The 23,736-nt window shown below is 38.5% G+C and overlaps 1 protein-coding gene across 7 annotated transcripts in view; it reads right to left on the bottom strand.

Moving 5' to 3' along the window:
• Positions 1 to 23,736, bottom strand: part of USP49 (ubiquitin specific peptidase 49) — an 81,135-nt gene that overhangs the window by 53,536 nt on the left and 3,863 nt on the right. For all 7 annotated transcript variants that reach the window (XM_054698784.1, XM_037519704.2, XM_054698780.1 and 4 more), the window contains exon 2: positions 23,305 to 23,386. The gene's annotated coding sequence lies outside the window, so the exon portion shown is untranslated. The remainder of the gene's footprint in view (positions 1 to 23,304; positions 23,387 to 23,736) is intronic.

Raw genomic sequence — 23,736 nt, forward strand, 5'->3', positions numbered from 1 at the left:
TCCCTTATTTAGGTTTTCTAGATTCCTGCTATGAGTGAGACCATCCAGTATTTTTCTTTTTCTTTCTGGCTTATTTCGCTGAGCATGATCCCTTCCAGCTCCATCCATGTTGCTGCAAATTGCATGAATTTATCTTTTTTGATTGCTGAGTAATATTCCCTTGTGTATATATGCCACATCTTCTTGATCGAGTCATCTATTTTTGGGCATTTGGGTTGTTTCCAAAGCTTAGCTATTGTAAATAGTGCTGCTATAAACATAGGGGTGCAGGTGCTCTTTAGGAAAAAACTGTTCCCTCAACATGGGCACTTTACCACTGATGTTCAATCCCCTGAGGGGTGAGGGGAGGGGTGAGTCCCTGTAGAATGGCTACCAAGATCCTAGGATGGCTGTCAAGAAGGGGAAATTGCTCTGCAATAGATATGGGGAAGAATTTATCTTATCTCTGAAAAGAGCAGAGGGAAGAATGATAAGGAAGAGAGAAGAGTTGGTCTAAAAGAGCAATGCTGGGGGCCTCCCCAGTGGCGCAGCAGTTGAGCGCTGGGTTGCGAAGCTGCCTGCAGCCTCTGCAGCTCCAGTTCGATCCCCGGCTGCTCCGCGGCCACCGGAGGAGGGTCCCACATGGCGCGCAGACCTCTCCTGCCGCCTGCTGCTCCCCTCAGCAGTGTACCTCGGTCCTTCTGCCTGTTCTGCTCCCCGCTCTGGCTCTGGTGAATTCTCTCACCCTCCCGTGCTTCTGACTGTGCCCAGTGCTTGTATAAATAAATAAACAAATAAATCTTAAAAAAAAATGTATTAAAAGAGCAATGCTGGGATTAGATGGGGGTGAAATTCTAGGCTCAAAGGGAGTGTGAAAAAATTTAAAGAATGGGGATGTCTTTCTAGTGTAGACTCATCTCACCTCTATTTTGCCTCCTTTCTTCAGTTAGATGTATTAAACCCACATATGTCTATGTGAATAGAGCCTCTTTGAAAATCAGAGAAGCAGCCAAGTTCCACATCTGGGTGAATGCACCATGGGGTCCATCAAAGGCACAAGGCAAGAAAAGATGAGGCCCAGAAGGCAAAAGCAGTTGCAAGATGAAAAAACCCAGAGAAGGCAGAAATGTTTTTAGGAAGGGCTTACAACTTCCACATTTCTAGGTTGAAGTCTGAAGGAATTTTACCAGAAAGCTATACTGATATTGTTTGGTTGCAGGTTTAACAGCCATAAAATTTTCCTCTTTCCTGTGCAAATAACTCTACTTTCAATATAAGAAGATCAAAAGGTTAAAAGTTAACTTTATTACATTTAAATCCAAGTTATTTGAACTAATCTTGTATGTTCCCAAAAGTTGACCGCAATAATCTGTTCCATACTAAATAGCACCCATGGAGTTTAGGTTTAAAGTCCTAAGAAATATATATGAATTTCAAAGGGATGAATTCTGTAGTCATGACGAGGATCTTAAAAACTGGAAAATCATCATAAATCAGCTTAATTCTGAAAACTATTAATAAGACTCTACACATTCAAATAGTTTCCATCTGAGTTCCACTTATTTAAACTATTGCCACGTGGTGGTGGAATTACAGACATATAAAACAAATATCTTTAGTAGAAACAATCCCAAAATGTGGTTGGTATTCTTTTAAATGGTCATTAGAAATAAAGTCCCCCCAACAATGGAAAGCATAGCTCAAGATTACCTATCAGTGAAACCTGCTGATATTGCAAGCTTTTTGTTGTCATGCAGGGAAAGAATAAAGAATGCAGACAAACAGACACCAGTTATCATCCCAATGTTCCATGTGTTGCTGATGTAAGACCTTACACAAGTTACTTAACTTCCTGGGCCTGTTTTCTCATTGCTTCACAACACTAACGAAAAGAATAAACAAGACTGCAGATAAAATGCTAGCCACATGCCCGGCATGTGGTTAATGATCAACAAAGGTCCTTCCTTGTCTACCTTTAATTTAGAGTACCTTTCAAGGTTTGAGGAGGAGAAAATCCATTCTTGAAATCTTACTCAATGTATTCCAATTCTGCTAAATAACAGTAACAATAACATGATGATTATGATAGCTGTTCAGACTTACATAACCTTTAATGTGTTCCAGATACTCACCTAAGCTTTCTTACATGTGTTAATTCACTCTTCACTACAACTATGAAATAGATATTATTTTTATTCTCAATTCACAGACATGGAAACAGAGGCACAGATAAGTTCACAGTTAATAAGTGGCAGAGCTAGAGCCTCCCTGGTGGTGCAGGTGCCTAAGCATTGCACTGTGAAGCTGTCTGCAGCCTCTGCAGCGCGGGTTCAATTCTGGCTGGCTGGGGAGACTCCCACATGGCACTGCAGACCTCTCCTGTCTCGCCGGCTGCTCCCCTCAGCAGTGTATTTCACGTCAGTCTGCCTGTTCTGTTCCCCACTCTGTCTCTGGTGAACCCTCTCACCCTCCCGCGCATCTGGCCTATACCCTGGTTCTTGTATAAATAAATAAATCTTTAAAAAAAAATAAGTGGCAGAGTAGGATTGAAACTCAACTTTTTGTTCTTAAGAAACACTAGCACCAAGGACTAATGTCAAGCTGACAACAGCAATGCCCTCTCTTTAACAGCTCCCTAATATACTCAGGTAGAGCATGTTCAGATGGCTTACCAAGTAGAATAAATCCATATTTTAGGTAATTATGATTATCTAAAATGTATATGTTAAATATAGCTTATATATTCATAGTTTATTATACATCTCAAAGTATTTAAATACATTTCATTTTTTAAAGTTTAAAAAACTGGGCCTCCCTGGTGGCACAAGGGGTTAAGCACCGTACTATGAAGCAATCCACAGCCTCTGCAGCACGAGTTTGATTCCCAGCCAACCACAGAGAAACCCACATGGCACAGCAGACCTCTCCTGTCTCGCCCACTGCTCCCCTCAGCAGTACATTTCAGTCCGACTGCCTGTTCTGCTCCCTGCTTTGTCTCTGGTGAATCCTCTCCCCCCTGCAACATCTCTGGCCTGTACCCCAAGCTCTTTTATGCATAAATAATCTTAAATTAAAAAAAACTACAAAAAAAAAGTTTAAAAAACTAACCGAGAATATAAAAAAACTTAATTAACCAAAATACCTTTTTCAGCATAGCTCAGTCAGGTAATACATTCTAAAATGCATACAGAATACATTTATTAGTATATATTATACCCTGTCTATAACCACCTTCCCCTATGAGTTCTTGGAGGGCAATAACAGCATCTTGTCTTACTTATTATAAATATCAGTGATGTCGAAGAAAAATGCCTACTCCTAACTAGGTACTCAATAAATATTGATGAAAGAATGAAGAAGTGGGATGTTAAACAAAGACAATTTTCAAGTCAAATTATTTCTGTTCACATTCTAAGGCGCTAACACTCTAGGCTTATTTCTTGCCACCTAGTCACTCCCTAATTTTACTATCACCAAGACCTGGCTGGATTTAAGTGCTTCCCTTGACCCAGTCATATTTTTAGCCTATTCTAATCTATAAGCTCATGTAGAAAAATGTCTTATGACCAAATGTCTCAGGTATACAATTAATCAGAATATGAATGCATGTATACAACATATTGTTAAGGCACTTCATGGTTTTCAATGTTCTTTCACACATATCTTCCAGGTGCATCAAGGCAGCCCTGAGAGCAGACAAGGCAGTGGTGATACTCTAGGAAGCTACAATCTGATTGTTGTAGAGTAGAAACATAATCTGTTACTGCCAAAGATCAATGGCTCAGAATGCAAGTTACATGCTTTCTCTGTAGTTGACTGTCTTCAAAATTACATATCTTTAAGTCAAAGTTCTAGTCATTTTTTAAACCATAAGTGATCAGTCACACCTAATAAAAGTAAAAAGACAAATTGCCTTTGAAGATACAAACACAGAGGAAACTTCCACAACTAAACAAGGGGAGTGTTTATAAACATCTACAACTAGATAAAGAAACCTCACATAACATTTTAAGATAAGCACAATTACATTTCAAAGTATTTTAATTAAGTCTCTTGGCTGCTAAATTAGGCAGCCCAGCAGAGACTAGTGGGAAAAGAGCATGCTATAGACTAGGTAACAGGAAACCTGGGTTTCAGTCCATACTGTGTGGCTGAATGTGATGATCTCCAGTCCCACTCAAATTTTAAATTCTAAAATTTTGCACAGACCTCCCGAGTAAATAATAATGAAAACAATGCATAATGCAGATCTTAAAAATATAAAATTATATAAAACAATACCATAAATTAGATGTAGAGGTTAAAAGAGTTAGTTTTAGAAGCCAGGTTGGCTGGATTAGAATCCTGGCGGGATCAAATTCCTAGTTGCATGTCTCAATTTTCTCACCTATCTCACACACTTGTTAGGAAGTTACAATGTATAAAGTGCTCAGACAAGCCAGTGGCATGGAGTCAAGAAGTCAATGTTATCTACTACTTTTCAAGTAACAGGAAAAAATGTGCAGGTAAAAAGAATGAAGTTTTTGATTATTTTTGCTTCCAAGTTAATAATTTTAAGCATAATAAAAAAAAAGCAAAAATTCTAACTTTCTTGATAATAGGATAGGAGTAGAACTTAGGGAGGAACATACAGAAAACTTTAACACTTAAATGTTAGCTACCCTAGCTCCTATTTTAATAGTCTCTAAATTATATTTTTGGGGCCTCCCTGGTGGCCTAGGGGTTAACACTATCACTGCTGCAGCTTGAGTTCAATCCCCAGCCAGGGTGCTGCCCACATGGTGCAGCAGACCTCTCCCATCTCTCCCACTGCTCCCCTCAGCAGTGTATTTCAGTCAGTCTGCCTGTTCTGCTCTCCACTCTGTCTCTGGTGAATCCTTTCACCCCCCCCACACACCTCTGGCCTGTACCCCAGTTCTTGTATGCATAAATAAATAAAATCTTAAAAAAAAAAAAGAATACTGAAAAGAGACTCAGTTCTATTCTAAAGATGCAGGAATATAAATAAGTCACTTCTCTCTGGGTCTCAGTTTCCACATCTACAAACAGAAATATTTAAGTCACCTAATGACTGAAATTTCCATTAGTCTGTTTGGAAATTCTGCAAAATCCTTCACGTCATTCTTTTTAAAAAAAAAAAAAAAAAAAAAAAATTGATGGCTTTAGTCTGGAGTGGGGGTGGGGTCCACAAAGCCTGTATGGGATTAACTCAGGACATCATTTCCCCCTAACAATTCCCTTCAAAAATTTTGGGTTCCTGGCTAAATCACCTTATAATAAAGACCTCCAGTTAAACTTTAAAAGTTCCCATTCAGGCAAATAGAGCTTTCAATTTTCCCGAGGTTTATTGTAAAGAGTAAGACAGCCAGGACTACACATTTCAAAAATCAAAATAAATGATTAAGTAAAGGTATTTTAAGGAAACAAAGACGGTGCAGGAGACTGAAAAAAATATTTTTTAATTGTAATGAACATATTCAGAGAATAGTTTTTCCATCATGAAATGAAAATAGAACATTACTAAAAAGCAACATTCAGAGAAAAAACTTAAAAATTAAAAATACAACACACTGGGCCTCCCTGGTGGTGTAAGAGATTAAGACAAAGTACTATGAAGCAATCCGCAGCCACTGCAGCACAAGTTTGATCCCTGGCCAGGGAGTTACCCACATGGCGCAGTAGACCTCTCCTGTCTCGCCCGCTGCTCCCCTCAGTAGTGTATTTCACTCAATTTGCCTATTCTGTTCCCCACTCTCTTTCTGGTGAATCCTCTCACCTTCCCCATACCTCTGGTCTGTACCCAAGTTCTTATATGCATAAATAAACAAACATTAAAAAAAAACACATACATAAAATTGATTTAAGACTTAAATATGTATTATAGAAAACAAAATAAAAACAAAAAGATGGAAGAACTGGTGTATTCTGAAGCTCCCAAGTTGCTATTTTTAGAGAACGCTGAGCTTCCAGGAAGAAGATCTTAAACAGCAGAATGGGTAGATTACAAAATAGAACACGCAGCAACTTGAGACCACAAGGGAATATGACACAAGGAAGGAACAATTCTCTAGAACCTAGCCATAAAGATCTGGAAGATCTTATTTTCCTATCAAACAGAGAGTTCAAAATTGTGATGATAAATTCAAAAAATGGAAGAAAATACAGGAGGAAAATCTGAAATGTCATGAGAAATAAATACACAAATTAGAAACTGAAGAATTAAGCAGGAATGTAAGGGATAGGATGCAAAAAAGATCTGATAAAAAAATTCTTCAGAAAGCTATGGAAGCAGACTAGACAAAATGGAGGAACAAATTAGTGACCTCAAAGATCATAATACACAAAGGATCTGGTGGAAGCAGATAGAGCGATATAAAGAAAAAAAGAAGAAACACTTTGAGACCTATCCAACTCTATTAGGAGAGATAACATACATCCGTATGTATGGGTATCCAAGAAGGCAAAGAGAGAGACAAGGGAACAGAGAAGAGACATAAACAAATAATAGAGGAAATTTTCCCAAACATGGGGAAGGAACTAAATATATGTTATTATATATTTATATGAAATTATATTATGAAATTATATTATGAAATTATATATATTATATATTATATATGAAATTCAAAGAATGTCAGTTATCTAAATGCAATGAAACCCACAAAAGAAACAATGATAAAGCTATCAAGAATTCTAGATGAAGGAAACATTATAAAGTGGCTATGGAAAAGAAGTAAGTAACCAATAAAGGAAATCACGTCAGATTAACATTAGACTTCTCAGAGGAAACCCTAAGGGGATTTATAAAGAATTACCACCCATAAGACATTCCTACAGATAGGAAGAAAAATAAAGATCTCCCCAGACAAACAGAAGTTGAGAGTGTTTGCTAATACCAGCACTATCTTACAAAATTGTTGAAAGGGGCTCTCCTATCTAAATCAAAATGAAGAAAATCCATAAAGAAACTGAACAATGAATTAGAACAAGAAAATAAAGTCAAAATGGCAATAAAAAAACTTCATTTATCAATAATCACCCAAAATGTAAATAGATTAAATTCATCAATCAAAAGTTATAAAATGGGGGGCTTCCCTGGTGGCACAAGGGGTTAAGCACAGCACTGTGAAGCTCTCCACAGCCTCTGCAGCACGAGTTTGATCCCCTGTTCACCAGGGAGCCACCCACATGGAGCAGCAGACCTCTCCTGTCTCATCCGCTGCTCCACCCAGCAGTGTATTTCAGTAACTCCACCTGTTTTGCTCTCCACTCTATCTCTGGTGCATCCTCTCACTCCCTGTACCTCTGGCCTACACCCCAGTTCTTGTATGCCTAAATAAATAAATCTTTAAAAAAAAAAAGTTATAAAATGGTTAGTTGGATCAAAAAATAAAACCTAAGAGTCCACAGTCTCCAGGAGATGCAGCTAAGCTCCAAAGATAAACATAGACTCAAAGTAAAGGGTTGGAAAATAAATCTTTAATTAAACGGACACAAAATACATCAGGAAGATGTAACACTCATCAATATATATGTACCATATGAAAAATCATCAACATATATGAGGCAACTATTACCAAATCTGAAATCAGACACTGGGAGCAACACAGTAGTAGTAGCAGACTTCAATATTCCACTTTCACCAACGAATACATCAACCAGGCAGAAAATCAAACAGGAAATGAATTAGACCACATGGACTTAATAGCTATTTACTGGACACCGCAACAACAAAAAGCTCAGTAACATTCTTGTCCTGTGCAAATGGAACATTCTCCAGGATGGACCACATGCTGAGTCACAAAACAAGTGTAATATAGATTAATGAAGATTGGAATTATATTAATTATATTCTCTGATCACAATATCAAAGTAGAAATCTACCACAAAAAGAAAGCAGGAAAAATTTCTAATAATACCTGGAGATTGAAAAACAAAATACTAAATGACCATTGGATAAAATGAGGAAATCAAAGAAGAAATTTAAAAATACTGGAGAACAAAGAAAATGAAGAAGTAATCTATCAACCTATGAGACACAGCATAGCAGTACTAAGAGGGAAGTATGTAGCAATACAAGCCCCTGTCAAGAAACAAGAAAGTGCTCAAATGAACAGCCTTACCTCTCACCTTAAGGGACTAGGAAAAGAACAAACATAACCAAAATCATAGAAGGAAATGATAACAACTAATGCAGAAATAAGAGATATAGAAATCAAAAGGATAGTCCAAAGGATCAAGAAAACTAAAAGTTGGTTCTCTGAAAAAAATCAACAAAACAAGTCTCTAATGAGATTCACTAAGAAAAAAAAGGGAGAAAAATCTAATTAATAAAATCAGAAATGAAAAAGACAGGCATTTCAGAAAGGGATCATAGATATTACTATGAACATCTATATGGTAGCAAATTGGATAACTTAGACGAAATGGAGAAATTCTTAGAAATATACAACCCATCTGAGACTGAATCAGGAAGAAACAGAATACCTAAACAGACCAATTATAAGCAAGGAAATGTAAACTGTAATCAAAAGTCTCCCAAGAAACAAAAGCCTGGGCTGATACAATTCTACCAAACCTTCAAAGACAAACTAATAACCATTCTTCTCAAACTCTTCCAAAAATCAGAGAAAGAGGGAATGCTTCCAAACACTTTGTATAAGGTCAATATCACTGTAATATCAAAAACAGACAAAGGGATTACAATAAAAGAGATCACAATAAAAGAAAAGTGTATACCAATACCCCCGATAAGCACAGATGTGGAAAAAAAGTCATCAAAATCTTAGCAAACTGAATTCAACAATACATCAAAAATATCATCATGATCAAGTGTAATTTATTCCAGGGGACCAAGACTGGTTCAACATTTGAAAATCAAACAATATAATTCACCACATCAATAAAAGGAAAGATAAAAACCATATGATCACATCAACAGACGTAAAAAAATAAAAGCATTTGATGAGTCAAAACCCATTTATGATAAAAACCCTCAAAAAATGGGATAGATGGTATATGCCTCAATATAATTAAGGGCATATACAACAAACCCACAGATAACATCATACTCAATGGTAAGAGACTGAAAACTTTTCCTCTAAGATCTGGTGTAAGACAAGAATGTTCACTTTTACCACTGCTATACAACATAGTATTGAAGTCCTAGCTAGAGAAATTAGATAAAAGATATAAAAGGAGTCAAGAGCCAGAACAGACTAATTATTAATAGTACAAATCAATAAAGCAGTGCCTGTTAAACTCAGAGGAAATATATTCTGATCTAGAAATCTATACCTAGGTAAACTACTTAAAAGAAAATGAAGACATTTTCAAACATTCAGAGTCTCATGCATGCTTTTCTTAGGGAACTTCTGGGGGAACTGCCGACTAATGTACAAACAATAAAAAAGGAAGACATGGGGCCCAAATACTAGGGAGTTCCAACAAAGGAAGAAAGGAAATACTAGAGTATGTGTGAAGGCAGATCTCAGAATGATGGCTGGAGAGGTCTAAAGAACAATCTATACAGACTCAAACAGCAGTATACTCCTACTATTCAGAAACATGGCATTAAATACCAAATAAGGGCCTCCCTGGTGGTGCAAGGGGTTAAGTCGCAGCACTATGAAGCTACCTGCAGCCACTGCAGCACCCCATGAGTTTGATCCCTCAGTGTGAGTTATATCCCCTGCTGGCCAGAGAGCTAACCCACATAGAGCAGCAGACCTCTCCTGACTCACCTGTTGCTCCCCTCAGCAGTGTATTTAAGTCAATCTGCCTGTTCTGTTCCCCACTCTGTCTCTGGCGAATCCTCTCACCTCCTTGGCCTCTTCCCTGTATCCCAGTTCTTGTATGCATAAATAAACAAATATTTAAAAACAATAATAAAAATAAATACCAAATAAAACAGCTGGAATAAAAAAATGAGGTCCTTGGAGAGGTAGAATGTTGGAGAAGGAAAGCAGTCAGTACACACTTTATGTTATACACAGACTTAACATTGATAATAAAATACTAAAAGATTCTTGAAAAGACAACAGAATGTTCTAAAGTCACATCTAAAAATGACTTTGCAAGCAAACTTTTGAAGGAAATAAATAATAAAGGGGAAAACAATAATTTTCAAGATGAAAATTATTTGTAAAGTATTTGGAAAACTCAAAGTATTTGGAAAACTCTGCACCTCAGGACAGTATGTGAATATTTTGGGGGGAAAAAAAATGAGAGCAGCAAATAATGGATTGCTGACTCAAAAATGATAACCATAAAACCAGCAAAAGTGAAAAAGAAAGAAAGGGAAAATGTTAACACATTACAGTATTGGGAAAAGTTTGTGGCTCATGGCTATGTCAATTACTTCACAAATTAAAATTCTTTTTCAATGTAGTCAAGCAGATACTAAATGAGAGTCAAGAGAACGACTAGATTGCATCATATTTTGGTCAGAAATGAAAACACTTGAAATACTGTATTGCTTCCTCCGGAAAAGAAAGGGCAAATATTGCAAATCTATTAGTACAAGACAAGGAGCAATTTGAGTCAGTCACTCATTCTTTGCTGAAGTCTGAAACAAATAACAGCAGGATTCATATGCAAGTCTGAAACAACTGGTTTCAATGGTTCAGCTTTTTCTAAGTCTCTAAGAAATGGCACCTTAATTAGGAAATGTGTTCTTCTCTATCCCCAAATACTTAAAAAAATCAAAATATCTGTATTTTTACTGCATTTCATAGCAAAATGAGGACTCTAGATGGTATTTGTTCATCATATTTAATATCATCTACTTACATTTAATGAGTGTTCAGAGAGTACTTACTGAACAACAGTTAGACTGTTCATAGACAGTCAAATAGAGAAAGTTTTGCCTGCTATTTATTCAGTTGTCTGACATCTAGGGGACTGTAAACAGAAGGAAAGAGCTAGACCTGATTTCTTTATAATCGCCTATTGATTTCTCACCAGAGGAAATGTAAAACTAATGCAATGGAAGCACTTTCCCACCAAATCTACTTTGGTAATAAAGTTACTCTCATTATTTAACATAAGTAACAACAAGAATAGATTAGCAAGGTGACTTAAATTGCAGCATACTCTATAGCTTTCAAGTTGAATGCTTAAAAAACTACATCTCTTGGAATCATCATCTCTTTGCAACATGATAAGCTTCTACATAAAGTATGATGCTCTTCCCTTACTGAAGTTTGTGAAAATACATTAATATCCTACAAAATATAATCCATACGCAAAAGTTCCTCCTGCTTAAGAAAAATCACAGGGCCTCCCCTGGTGGTGCAGCAGTTAAGCGCTGGGCTGCGAAGCTACCCGCAGCCTCTGCAGCGCCGGTTCGATCCCCGGCCACCAGCAAGGGTCCCACATGGCAGACAGACCTCTCCTGCCGCCTGCTGCTCCCCTCAGTAGTGTATTTCATCGGTCTGCCTGTTCTGTTACCTGCTCTGGCTCTGGTGAATTCTCTCACCCTCCTGCGCTTCTGACTGTACCCAGTGCTTCTATAAATAAATAAATATTAAAAAAAAAGAAAATCACAATATACTACGTTTATTCCATCATGTTTATTTCAGATAATAAACAGGTTAACTAGAATATAAAGAAATGCTCAAATGCACCAGTCATTAGAAAAGTACAAATTAAAATGAGGCCTGACTATTTCTTTTTTTTTTTGAGGATTACCAAATAGCAAAATTAGAAATGTGGTCAATACCAAGTGTTGGCAACACAAGGCCTGTGAAATACCATTCAGCAGGCTGACAGCACTTATGCCGCAAAGCCACTCTTCTGTCTATAATCCAAAGAAATCCTCAAACATGTTCATAATGGACACATACAAGGCTGTTTGGTAGCACTGTTTATAGTAGCCTAGGCATCCATCACTGTGGGAATAGATGTACACAATGGAATACTATGCTGCAGTTAGAAGCAATTAGCTAACTCTCTAAAACGTACATAAATCTTAAAACATAATGCTGAGTGAAAGTAGTAAAATGCAGAATAAGATCTATAGCTTTTTTTTTTAAAGACTTTTTTTTTTAAGATTTATTTTTATTTATTTATACAAGCACTGGGTATAGTCAGAAGCGCGGGAGGGTGAGAGAATTCACCAGAGCCAGAGCGGGGAGCAGAGCAGGCAGACTGAAGTACACTGCTGAGGGGAGCAGCAGGCGGCAGGAGAGGTCTGCGCGCCATGTGGGACCCTCCTCCAGGGGTCGAACCAGTGCTGCAGAGGCTTCGGGCAGCTTTGCAACCCAGCGCTCAACCGCTGCGCCACCGGGGAGGCCCAAGATCTATAGCTTTTTAAAAGGGGAAATTCTATAGCTAAAACCTAAAACAGTGTAGTATAATGAGCAATTTTGAAATTAAAGAGATATATTCAAAAACCACCACTAAGTATTTTACAAAAACACATATTGAATCAATGTATCAAACACAATACAGAGTACCTAGAAGCTAGGAAAGGAGAATGGAAATGAACAGGGACTGAACAGGTCTTTGCACACCAATGCTAGACTGTGACCATATCACTGAGTATGAAGTACAAATTCAGATTATTTTACATTCATGCATACATTAATTTATTCAAGAAAAAGTTATTGAACACCCCTGAACTATTGCGCTTAAATAAAAATTTTTCTTATTATTTCTTTTTTTTTTCAAGATTTTATGTATTTATACAAGCACTGGGGTACAGGCCAGATGCTCGGGAAGGTGAGAAAATTCACCAGAGACAGAGCAGGGAACAGAACAGGCAGAAGGACCAAAGTACACTGCTGAGGGGAGCAGTGAACGAGGGCAGGTAAGGTCTGCCACGCCATGTGGGAATCTCCCTGGCCAGCCGGTAATCGAACCAGCGCTGCAGAGGCTGCGGACAGCTTCACAGCGCTGCCCTCAACCCACTGTGCCTCCTAGGAGGGCCTTTCTTATAATTTCTGTTGATGGTTATTACTAACTTCAAAAAATATGCTTTAAGATGCATTTTAACTGGAAGTGGAAAGGAAAATACTTTAGAAAATACATGTATATTATAAAGTAAGAAATTCATCACTTAAAATAGTTTTATAAATTTTTTTCTTAAATACAAATATACCTTGAAGTTCTCTAAATGATGAATAAATGAAAAGCTGAAATATAAAGCTCTAGGGCCCTACAAATGTCATGGCCACATCTTGGTCCATGAGTAAAACATTTTTTCTCCTAGCTTTCAATGGTAAAACAATCTCTTTAGAAGGAAAAATGTTTCTACTTTATTTGTTCTGTGTAATTCTCCCCCAAAAGATAGTTCAACTGCTCAGGAATACTTCTTGCCAGATTTCTGTTTTCTGAAAGATTTCACATGCAGACTCCTGGCTGCAAATGTAGGTGTTATAGCTAATATGCTCATTACTGCACTGCTAACAAAAACTGATTAACACATTCAGTGCAAAGTGACATCTATCCCACATCCCATGGCACAGAAAATGATGTTTTCCCCCCAAAACTACCTGTTTATCTCTTTTTTACAAAACCCAAATGTTAACTACCATACACAATATTGGTAAACAAAGTTAATAACAAGTAGAACATTGTATGTCTAAAGCTCTAAAATTTTAACCCTTCGTTATTTTACACTTTGACACTGTTAGTATACGGAAGGACCAAGGATGAAGCATAGTGGCGCCTCTCTGGTGGCACAGGAGTTAGTCTCAGCACTGTCAAGCTACCACTAGTCACTGTGGCATGAATTCAATCCCCGGCCAGGAAGCTAAGCCACAGGGCACAGCAGACCTCTCCTCTCTCACCCACTGTTCCCCTCAGCAGTGCATTTCAGCAGATTTGCCTGTGCTGCTCCCCATTCTGTCTCTGGTTAATACTCTTGCCCCCCTGCACCTGTGGCCTATACCCCAGTTCTTGTATGGATAAATAAAATCTTAAAAAAAAAAAAGATGAAGACTAGGAATGGTTTGGCCAACCATCAATAACTGGGAAAAAACTCAAGCCACATGATCAACGGACTTTCACAGAAAATAAACAGCTAAAGAGAATATGAAGAAATGTCCAAACTCTAGAATAATTAGAAAATACAAAGAAAAAGGAAAGAATACATGACATTATTAGAATCATCACTGTAAATAAAAAACATGTTAATTTATACAAGTTTAGGAAAGATATGTATTTTTCATTCAGCAAAAAATGTCTGACATTGAAAAGTTACTATATTTTATTTATTCACTACTGCAAGCATTATTTCAGTCCTTATAACAACCCTATAGACTATGTAGTAGTCTCAGCTCTATTTTATATATCATTTTTTCAAATCCAATGCAGGCTCTTTATTATTGCTTTTAAAATCTCTACCAAGGGCCTCCCTGGTGGCTCAGGGGTTAAGTCTCAGCACTATCAAAATACTGGCAGCCACTGCAATATGAGTTGATCCCCAGCCAGGATGCTAAACCACATGGCACAGACCTCTCCTTTCTCAGCCACTGCTCCCCTCAGCAGTGTATTTTAGTAGATCGGCCTGTTTGGCTCCTCACTCTATGGTGAATCCTCTCATCCCCAACACCTTTGGCCTACACCCCAGTTCTTATATGCATAAATAAAAATAAAATCTTTAAAAATTAAAAAATTAAAAACAAATCTCTACTGTGTGAAGTCTCCGTTTCCAATATATACCTTCTCTCTGTCATTTCAGTCATTTCTGACTCAAAATCTGAACTGATATATCTCTTCTCTGGCTAACCTCCTTCTTCTCCTTTACTGCTATAGAGGAATTCTTCACGAAGATGGCAACAACTCAGTCACAGTCCTTACACTGTACAAAAATAGGAATATTCTACACATACTGCTCCATTACATGACTTTTTAAAATAAACAATGGACATCTTTCTACATTAACAAATAGAGATCCATTGCATTCTTAACAGTTTAATGGTATTCCAATGTGTGGACCCAATTACATTATTTTACCAGTACCTAACTGACAGACAATATTTTTGCTAAGACAACACAATGCTGTAAAGAAAAACTTTATATTCATACTTTTCACAAAGTAGATGAATATATCTATACGCCAAATTTCTAGAAGTATCACAGGATATATACATTTTCAAATCTAATAGACATTGGCAAATTAATCTCCCAAGGAAATTTACATTCCTTATATTCCCATTGACAGTGTGTGAGGGTTCCAGCTTCCCATATCCTCATGCACTTGTTTAATCTTTCAATCTTTCCTCTTGTTTAATCTATTAATCTTTCAATAATTAGCAATAACTACTAATTATACATTTTATTTTATTTCTACTTAAATGATTAAGGTTACTGGATTTATAGATTAAATATATTTTAAATATATTATTATTAGTTGTGAGCTAAGCTGAACTGCCAATGGAGGAAAATAAATTAAAAAAGCACATTAACAGGGCCTCCCCGGTGGCACAGCGGTTGAGCGCTGGGTTGCAAAGCTGCCCGCAGACGCCACGGTGCCGGTTCGATCCCCGGCTGCTCCCCGGCCACTGGAGGAGGGTCCCGCATGGCGCACAGACTTCTTCTGCCACCCACTGCTCCCCTCAGCAGTGTACTTCGGTCCTTCTGCCTGCTCTGCTCCCCGCTCTGGCTCTGCTGAATTCTCTCACCCTCCCGCGCTTCTGACTGTACCCAGTGCTTGTATAAATAAATAAATAAATAAATCTTTAAAAAAAAAAAAAAAAAAAAGCACATTAACAGTGTAACTGGGGAGACTGGTAACCTCTAACCAATTTGGGATTTTCACATGGAGTAGACAACTATGCCAACCACAAATGAATTTGATCTCTTCAATAAAACACATTTGCCTTTCAATTGAAACATGCTGTTATCAGTTCTTCAATGCCATATATTTTAGAAATGTTTCTTATTTTTATTGAATAAATTTTATATGTAATATTGTGTTTAAGGTGCATAATAGCCTGTTACTTCAAAACATTTGTATTGTAATGTGATTGCCTTTGTAGCAATATTTATCACATGGCATTATTATAGTACAACATTGTTGTCTAAATTCATCTTTATGGCTTATTAACTACCATTAATCTTATCCCCCACATTCCCGGTAGCCTGATAACCATCATTTTACTCTCTAATCTTTACTGGTTTCACTTTTTGAGATTCCACACTTAGTGATACCACACAGTTTTTGTCTTTTTTCTGTCTGACCTGTCCCATTTAGCACAATGTGCTCAAGGTCCATCCATGTTGTAAATGGTAGCACGTACTCCTTTCTCATAGCAAAATATTCCACTACACACACACACACCCTCCAGTCTTCTGCCCCCATTCTACAAAAGTTTCTTTTAAAAGAGTATATCCAGGGCCTCCCTGGTGGCACAATGGGTTAGGTCTCAGCACTATGAAGCTATAGGCAGCCACTGCAGCATCAGATCAATCCCTGGCCAGGAAGCTTAATTCACATGGTGCAGCAGACCTCTCCTGTCTCAACCGCTCGCTGCTCCCCTCAGCAGTGTATTTCAGTCAGTCTGCCCGTTCTGCTCCCCACTCTGTCTCTGGTGAATCCTCTCACCCTGTACCTTTGGCCTGCAACCAGCTCTTATATACATAAATAGAATAAATCTTTTTTTTTTAAAAAAAAAAGAGTATATTCAATTCCATTACCACATATTCACTTTCTCAACTTTATTGATCACTTTGATGCTATTTTACTTTCTAAAGGCAATATTGTTTATTAATCTGAATTTTGGCTTTTTTAAAATGTTAAAGCACAAGAGTATAATTAATATCTGGCCATGAACATCCAATATAATTGAAACAAATGATACAAGTGGTTGTATCAGAACATAGAAAAAAGAAAGTAAATGTTACCAACAGCTATTCATACAGATGTTCTAGGTATTCTGGATTATGACAACAAAATACTAATACATCCCAACATAGTCCATAAATATGTGATTCACACTTTGATTCAGTCAAAAGCTTGATGTCTAGAACTATAATGCTACTAACTATTAGCAATGATGGCTGAACTGGGCTATTCATGTATTTTCTTTCTTTTTTTTTTTTTTAAGATTTATTTATTTATACAAGAATTAGGGTATAGTCAGAGGTGCGGGAGGGTGAGAGAATTCACCAGAGACAAAGCAGGGAGCAGAACAGGCAGACAGAAGACACTGCTGAGGAGAGGTCTGTCGGGCCATGTGGGTTTCTCCCTGGCTGGTGGGAATCGAACCTGTGCTGCAGAGGCTGCGGACAGCCTCACAGCACAGCACTCAACCCACTGTGCCACCGTGGAGGCCCTATTCATGTATTTTCTTACCTGATCTTCTTTGTGGCCACCTCTAGGTAACAATTTTTGTCTCTAAAATTAATTAGCTCTAACAGGGATTCTGACCTTATTATTTTGACACATTATTATCCAATACTGCAAAAATAAGGACCATGAATTAATCTGGCATCCGAGAAAGGCTCAAAACTCATCAAAGAACCTCCTCTCGACTCTTCTGTAATTCTCAATTAAAATTTATATTACTCACAGAGCAAAGTGAGTCATAGACTTTATTTCAAAATCAAAAGCTCTTGCTGTCTTAACATGGCCACATGGCCTATCCAAGTGAGCACCTGACAGATACTACGCATCATCTTTCCCACATCAGAGACTGAAAAAAAGTGAACAGGGGCAGGAAAGAGCAGACGCCAATGTGACAAAATGCTAAAGTCAACCAATAAATTATCTTTCGGTTACTCATGGCCGCATTTTTAAAAAGCTGATGCAAAAGTAATGTCTATCCTTCCTTTCTAGGAATATGAGGGTCTATAAAAGCACCCTAGCTTTTATAGCTCACTAGCACCAGCTCCCACCCCTCTTAGAACTTGCCCAGCAATAGAAATGCTGTTGAGTTCTAAGGACAATGACAAGAAACTCTACTCTGACAATGGAAGGAAACAGTGATGACCAGCATCCTGGGCTCTAAATATGCCAGACTGGGCCTCCCCGGTGGCGCAGCGGTTGAGCGCTGGGTTGCGAAGCTGCCGGGGACCTCTGTGGCGCCGGTTCAATCCCTGGCTGCTCCCCGGCCACCGGAGGAGGGTCCCACATGGCGCACAGACCTCTCCTGCCGCCCGCTGCTCCCCTCAGCAGTGTACTTTGGTCCTTCTGCCTGCTCTGCTCCCCGCTCTGGTTCTGGTGAATTCTCTCACCCTCCCACGCTTCTGACTGTACCCAGTGCATGTATAAAACAAAAAACAAACAAACAAACAAATAAATAAATAAAAAACATGCCTCTATAAATAAAAATAAATAAATAAATAAATAAAAATTAAAAAAAATAAATATGCCAGACTGCCCTGCTAATCCTCCCCAAATCCCACAACATTGGGATGGGGGTGGGGGACAGAACAGAAAGCAATGGGAAGTTGAATCAAGGACAGTGACTGGATTATAGGTCATAACATTCCTGTTTGAATGGGGGGCGGGGCAGGGGAAAGGCACATACAAAAGCCTGTAATTTATTAAAAACACAACACAAAAATTAATTTTATCCCTGAGCCTTCTGATGTGCTAACCAACATCTGCCCCCAATCATTTGCCAGCCCAGGCTGAATGGAAGGCACAGAGGAGCAGGCATTTTCACACAGTGAGGCTGAAAGAGATGCTACTAGAGTGTAAATTACTAATTAGCTCAATAGAAGACAAAGAGAGAAAATACCTGTCAGAGAATGCTGTTTACAACTTGACATATACTAAAAACAACCCTGAAAATTTCAGAAGAGCGCCTTACTTTTCAGATTTCTATTAACATGTAAATGGCAAAGGAAGAATATTATAGTCTTTAAAAACTGCCCATGTCTCAGAAACAATAATGCTTGACTGGAAAGAATGCTTCCCAAATAATTTGTAATTTTCTCATCCTTGTGAAAGCAACGTGTTTTTAATTATTACAATCAGCTTTAATAAGGAGCCATATTTCATAGCTTTCATGATCACTTAAAGAAGGGGGGAAAGAAAAGAAGCCCACAAGTGCTGTGTTTTACATTTGCCAGAACACAGTGAAGAGTACTTTCACTGAATCGGGCCTCATTCTGTAGGTCAAGCATTTCATTTATCAATGGACAGGCTATCACTTTAACAAAGATGAGGATGAGCTGGAAGGCAGCAGTGGGGGTGGGGTCTCCTAAATCTCTTTGTATGACAACAATTAAAAAAAGACTCCAAAATTTAGATTTATCTGGGGGAAGGAGGAGAAGTATGGAATGTTAAGATGCTTATATTTATTCCCTTTCATAAGGCAAATTTATTTGTATTAATGTCAAGCAATGTTCTTAAAGCAGTATATTTCGCATTTAGATCATTTCCAGCTCCCTGAAGTTACACAGGATCTTCAAAACACAGTTTTTATTTCACCTAAATGTCTTAGTCATGGTGTTGAATGGCACTGTGGCTCCTGCTTCTCACATAATAATCACCCACGCATCATCAATAACTAGCAGGTCCTGAGGACCCACCAGTATGAGTACGACATGCCAGCTGCTAAAGAGGTTCCCCAAACAGTGGGGTACACCACAGAACAGTTTTTGCTGGTGAAGGAGGAACCTAAAGACTCACCATTCACAGGTAAAAAGAATGTTTTTCAGATTATACTGAAGGCAACAAACCATAAAAATCACAAAATTCACTCTAAATCCGATCTTGAGATTCCTCTGCTTCACATGCCTAAAATAAAACACAAGCCAACTTGCTAACACATTCAAAACATTCTTCCCGTTTCCTTTTGATATTAAGGCATTCATTTCTTTTCATTTTTTTCAAATTCACTGACTTAAAAAAGGAAAAAGCAAATAGGACAAAATGAACACAATTGGTGAATTTTTTTTTTTAAAGATTTATTTATGCAGAGCCTCCCCGGTGGTGCAGCGGTTGAGCCCTGGGCTGCGAAGCTGCCTGCAGCCTCTGCAGTGCCTGTTCGATCCCTGGCCACCAGCGAGGTTCCCACATGGCGTGCAGACCTCTCCTGCTGCGCCTGCTGCTCCTCGCAGCAGTATACTTCATCAGTCTGCCTGCTCTGCTCCCTGCTCTGGCTCTGGTGAATTCTCTCACTCTCCTGCGATTCTGACTATACCCAGTGCTTATATAAATAAATAAATAAATCTTAAAAAAAAAAAAAAAGATTTATTTATGCATACAAGAATTGGGGTACAGGCCAAAGATGATGCTGGTGAGAGGATTCACCAGAGACAGTGCAGGGAACAGAACAGGCAGACTGACTCAAATACACTGCTGAGGGGAGCAGTGGACGAGTCAGGAGAGGTCTGCTGCACCATGTGGGCTGCTCCCTGGCCAGCCAGGATCGAACTCGTGCTGCAGAGGCTGTGATTGCTTCATATTGTGGTGCTTTAACCCCTAGCACCACCAGGGAGGCCCCAACTGGTGAATTTTTTAAAAGGCCTAGAGAAGTTACTTATAACATACCTATGAGGAGGTGTGAACCTATTCCCCTAAGTCATATATAACATTGTAAACCAACCTTACCTCAACAAGAAAAAAAATTCCTTTACCATTTTTGCAATATCAAGTTGGAAAAATTATTTTAAAAAATCAAGTCACCAAAAATAGGGTATTAACAAACAAAGTTCCTATAATACGGTTGTTGCAAATTTCAAACAATTCACATGCTTAGATCATCTAGTAAATACTAATCTAGTGTAAACACTAATCTAATTATTAGTTGTTTTCTTCATTTAATGAGTGGACAGATTGTACCAAGTGGACCACTCTGGGTAGGGATGTTGACAGTAGAGAGGGTATACATCCATGGGGGCATATGAGAAATCTCTGTAACTTTCATTCATTGCTGTGAACTTAAAAGTTGCTCTAAACAAGGCCTCCCTGGTGGCGCAGGGGTTAAAGACAGCACTATCAAGCTATCACCAGCCATTGCAGCAAGAGTTCAATCCCCAGCCCGCCAGGGAGCTAACCCACATGGTGCAGCAAGCCTCTCCTGTCTTACTCACTGCTCCCTGCAGCAGTGTATTTCAGTAGATCCGCCTGTTCTGCTCCCCACTCTGTCTCTGGTGGGTCCTCTGTAGGGTAAATGGTTTTCAGGCTTTTTTGCCCTCCCACCATTAGGATTGCCCTGCCTGATGGGGCACCCGCAGTTGTTACACTGTTGTAAGCTGTGTTGTTTACATCTGTGGGCCATCTAAGGAGTACTGAGATAGTGGCCAAGAGAAGCAGAAGCATAAGAGGCAGGAGAGAGAGAAGGGGAGAAAGAAGCCCAGAGTGAAGACTGGGGGGAGAGGGGGCTTGGGAGCTTCCTGGCCTCCCAGCACCCCTGCCTGCTGTGTACCTGGTTGCTGCCCTACATGTAAAAGCTCAATAAAAGCCTGAGAAAGCCACTGAGGGCTCCAGGACTCCTCCTTTACCCAGTCTACTTGGATCATCAGAAAACCAGCTCAGTGGCCATCTTGCCCCTACATCCTTTCACGCCTCCAACCTCTGGTTTACACCCCAGTTCTTGTACAGATAAATAAACAAATCTTTCTTAAAAAAAAAAAAAAAAAAAAAAAAAAGTTGGGCCTCCCTGGTGTTCCAGGCAGTTGAGTGCAGCTCTGTGAAGCTGTCTGCTTCACAGCTGCGGCCTGTGTCCAGGCCGGCCACAGAGATAACCACATGGCACAGCAGACCTCTCCTGCCTCGTCCACTGCTCCCCTCAGCAGTGTATTTCAGTCAGTCTGCCTGTTCTGTTCCCCACTCTCTCTCTGGTGAATCCTCTCACCCTCCCCCACATCTTGCCTGTACCCAGTTCTTGTATGCATGAATAAATAAATCTTTTTAAAAAAAAAGTTGCTCTAAACAAATTAAGTCTTAATAAAAAAATTTGAAAAGAGTGGATCAATTTATCTAACCCAATTGAAGTTGTGTAAATACACTTATTATATTACTGACCCAAACACACATAAAAGGGAACACAGTAAAAATAAACAGCCAGAGTCTAAAAGATTTTTTTTACTTGTGGATCTCTGAGTGCCATTTTTCCTTAATCAGCAGCAATCTCTCAACTACAAACCTCTATGGTAGGGCCTTTCTCTACTAAAAATGTATAGGTAACTACTCAGTTGCAATGCAATTAAGGCATTTCATTAGTCTTGGGTTCTTTCTTCTTTTAGAAATATAATTATGTATAGAAAAAAAAAATAGGTACATGTAAGAGGTTTTATGTCATTTTTGCCTTAGAGGTGATCTTTATGGCTTTTGTCTCAAATTCCCAATCTAGAAAGGAACTGAGAATTACCATAATAACCATAAGGATAATTTAAGGATTGGCCATCAAGAAGCATTATGAGATAAATAAACCAGCACTGTTTAATCTGGAGAAGACTGGGTTGAAGGATGACTTTACAACAGTCAAAGGGAGTTTATACCAAAGCACAATGAGTCAAAGCACAGACTCTGCAGGTAAAATGCCAAGGCTCAAAACCCATTCTACAACTTAGTAGAATTCTACCTTAGATACTAAAAAGAGATTAAATGTATCATTTGGTTACTATATGACCCCTCCCCTCCAAAAAAAAAAAACAAAACAGCAAATACCCAGTATTCTTTGTTGGAAAAGATCATCAACTATCAAAAAAGAGCTGGAAAAGTATATCAATATAAACTTGAACAAAAATTTAATCTCAAGAAACCTCTATTTCAATCATATGTATATGGGAATAGTAATAGTGGGAACTCATATGATTGCTGTGAAGAGTGAATGAGTTATAATTTGCAAAGAGCTTACAACAGGGGGCTAGCTACTATCATTAAGTTTATGAAGGGGCCTCCCCGGTGGCGCAGCGGTTGAGCGCTAGGTTGCGAAGCTGCCCGCAGCCTCTGCAGCGCCGGTTCGATCCCCGGCTGCTCCCCGGCCACCGGAGGAGGGTCCCACATGGCGCGCAGACCTCTCCTGCCGCCCGCTGCTCCCCTCAGCAGTGTACTTCGGTCCTTCTGCCTGCTCTGCTCTCCGCTCTGGCTCTGGTGAATTCTCTCACCCTCCCGCGCTTCTGACTGTACCCAGTGCTTGTATAAACAAAAAAAAAACAAATAAAGAAAGAAAGAAAGAAAACATGCCTCTATATAAAAAAAAAGTTTATGAAGAACTATGGTCTTATAAATACTATAGTAAGTAGGTATTTTTTAACTCACATTGAGAATGGGACTAGAGAGGACACAGAGCACTAGGTATGTGCTGGTTAGATAGAAGAGAATGCTCCTTATAGAGAAAAAGAACTAGAAAGGATTAGCTACAAAGGTTAATACATTAGCACTGAAGATTTATGAAAATAGAATAAATTTTTATCTACCTGGGATGATTTAAGTGGGATATTGACTGAAGTTGCAGGATAAGCTAGCGGTCTTTTCAAGGTCTCTTCCCATCCAAAGAATCTATAATTAACCAGAAAAATATTTAATAATGAACAACCAACTCAAATCTGAAAATATAAACTTAATTTTTTTTACTTAGTAGGTAAGCTTATAACCAAATAGTTAAGTAGAATTCTATTTAAGCAAATGCAGATAAAGCTTGACTTTTATCACTAGAGTCCCTGTCGATATATAGTAATATTTGAATTAAAAGATTATTCATTTTTAGCTTTATCAAGTGAGAAGTAACCATGCAAATGTAACTGGTGATTTAGCACACTGCAGCACCATACAGAAACAAAAGATAGGACCCATTCTTTCCTTTGATTGATCTTTTTTTTCCCCTTTGATTCTGTAGTTTATATTTTCTT

Source organism: Talpa occidentalis, unplaced genomic scaffold, assembly GCF_014898055.3.
Source record: "Talpa occidentalis isolate TD23 unplaced genomic scaffold, MPIMG_talOcc4v2.1 talOcc4.2, whole genome shotgun sequence".
NCBI classification, from domain to species: Eukaryota; Metazoa; Chordata; class Mammalia; order Eulipotyphla; family Talpidae; genus Talpa; species Talpa occidentalis.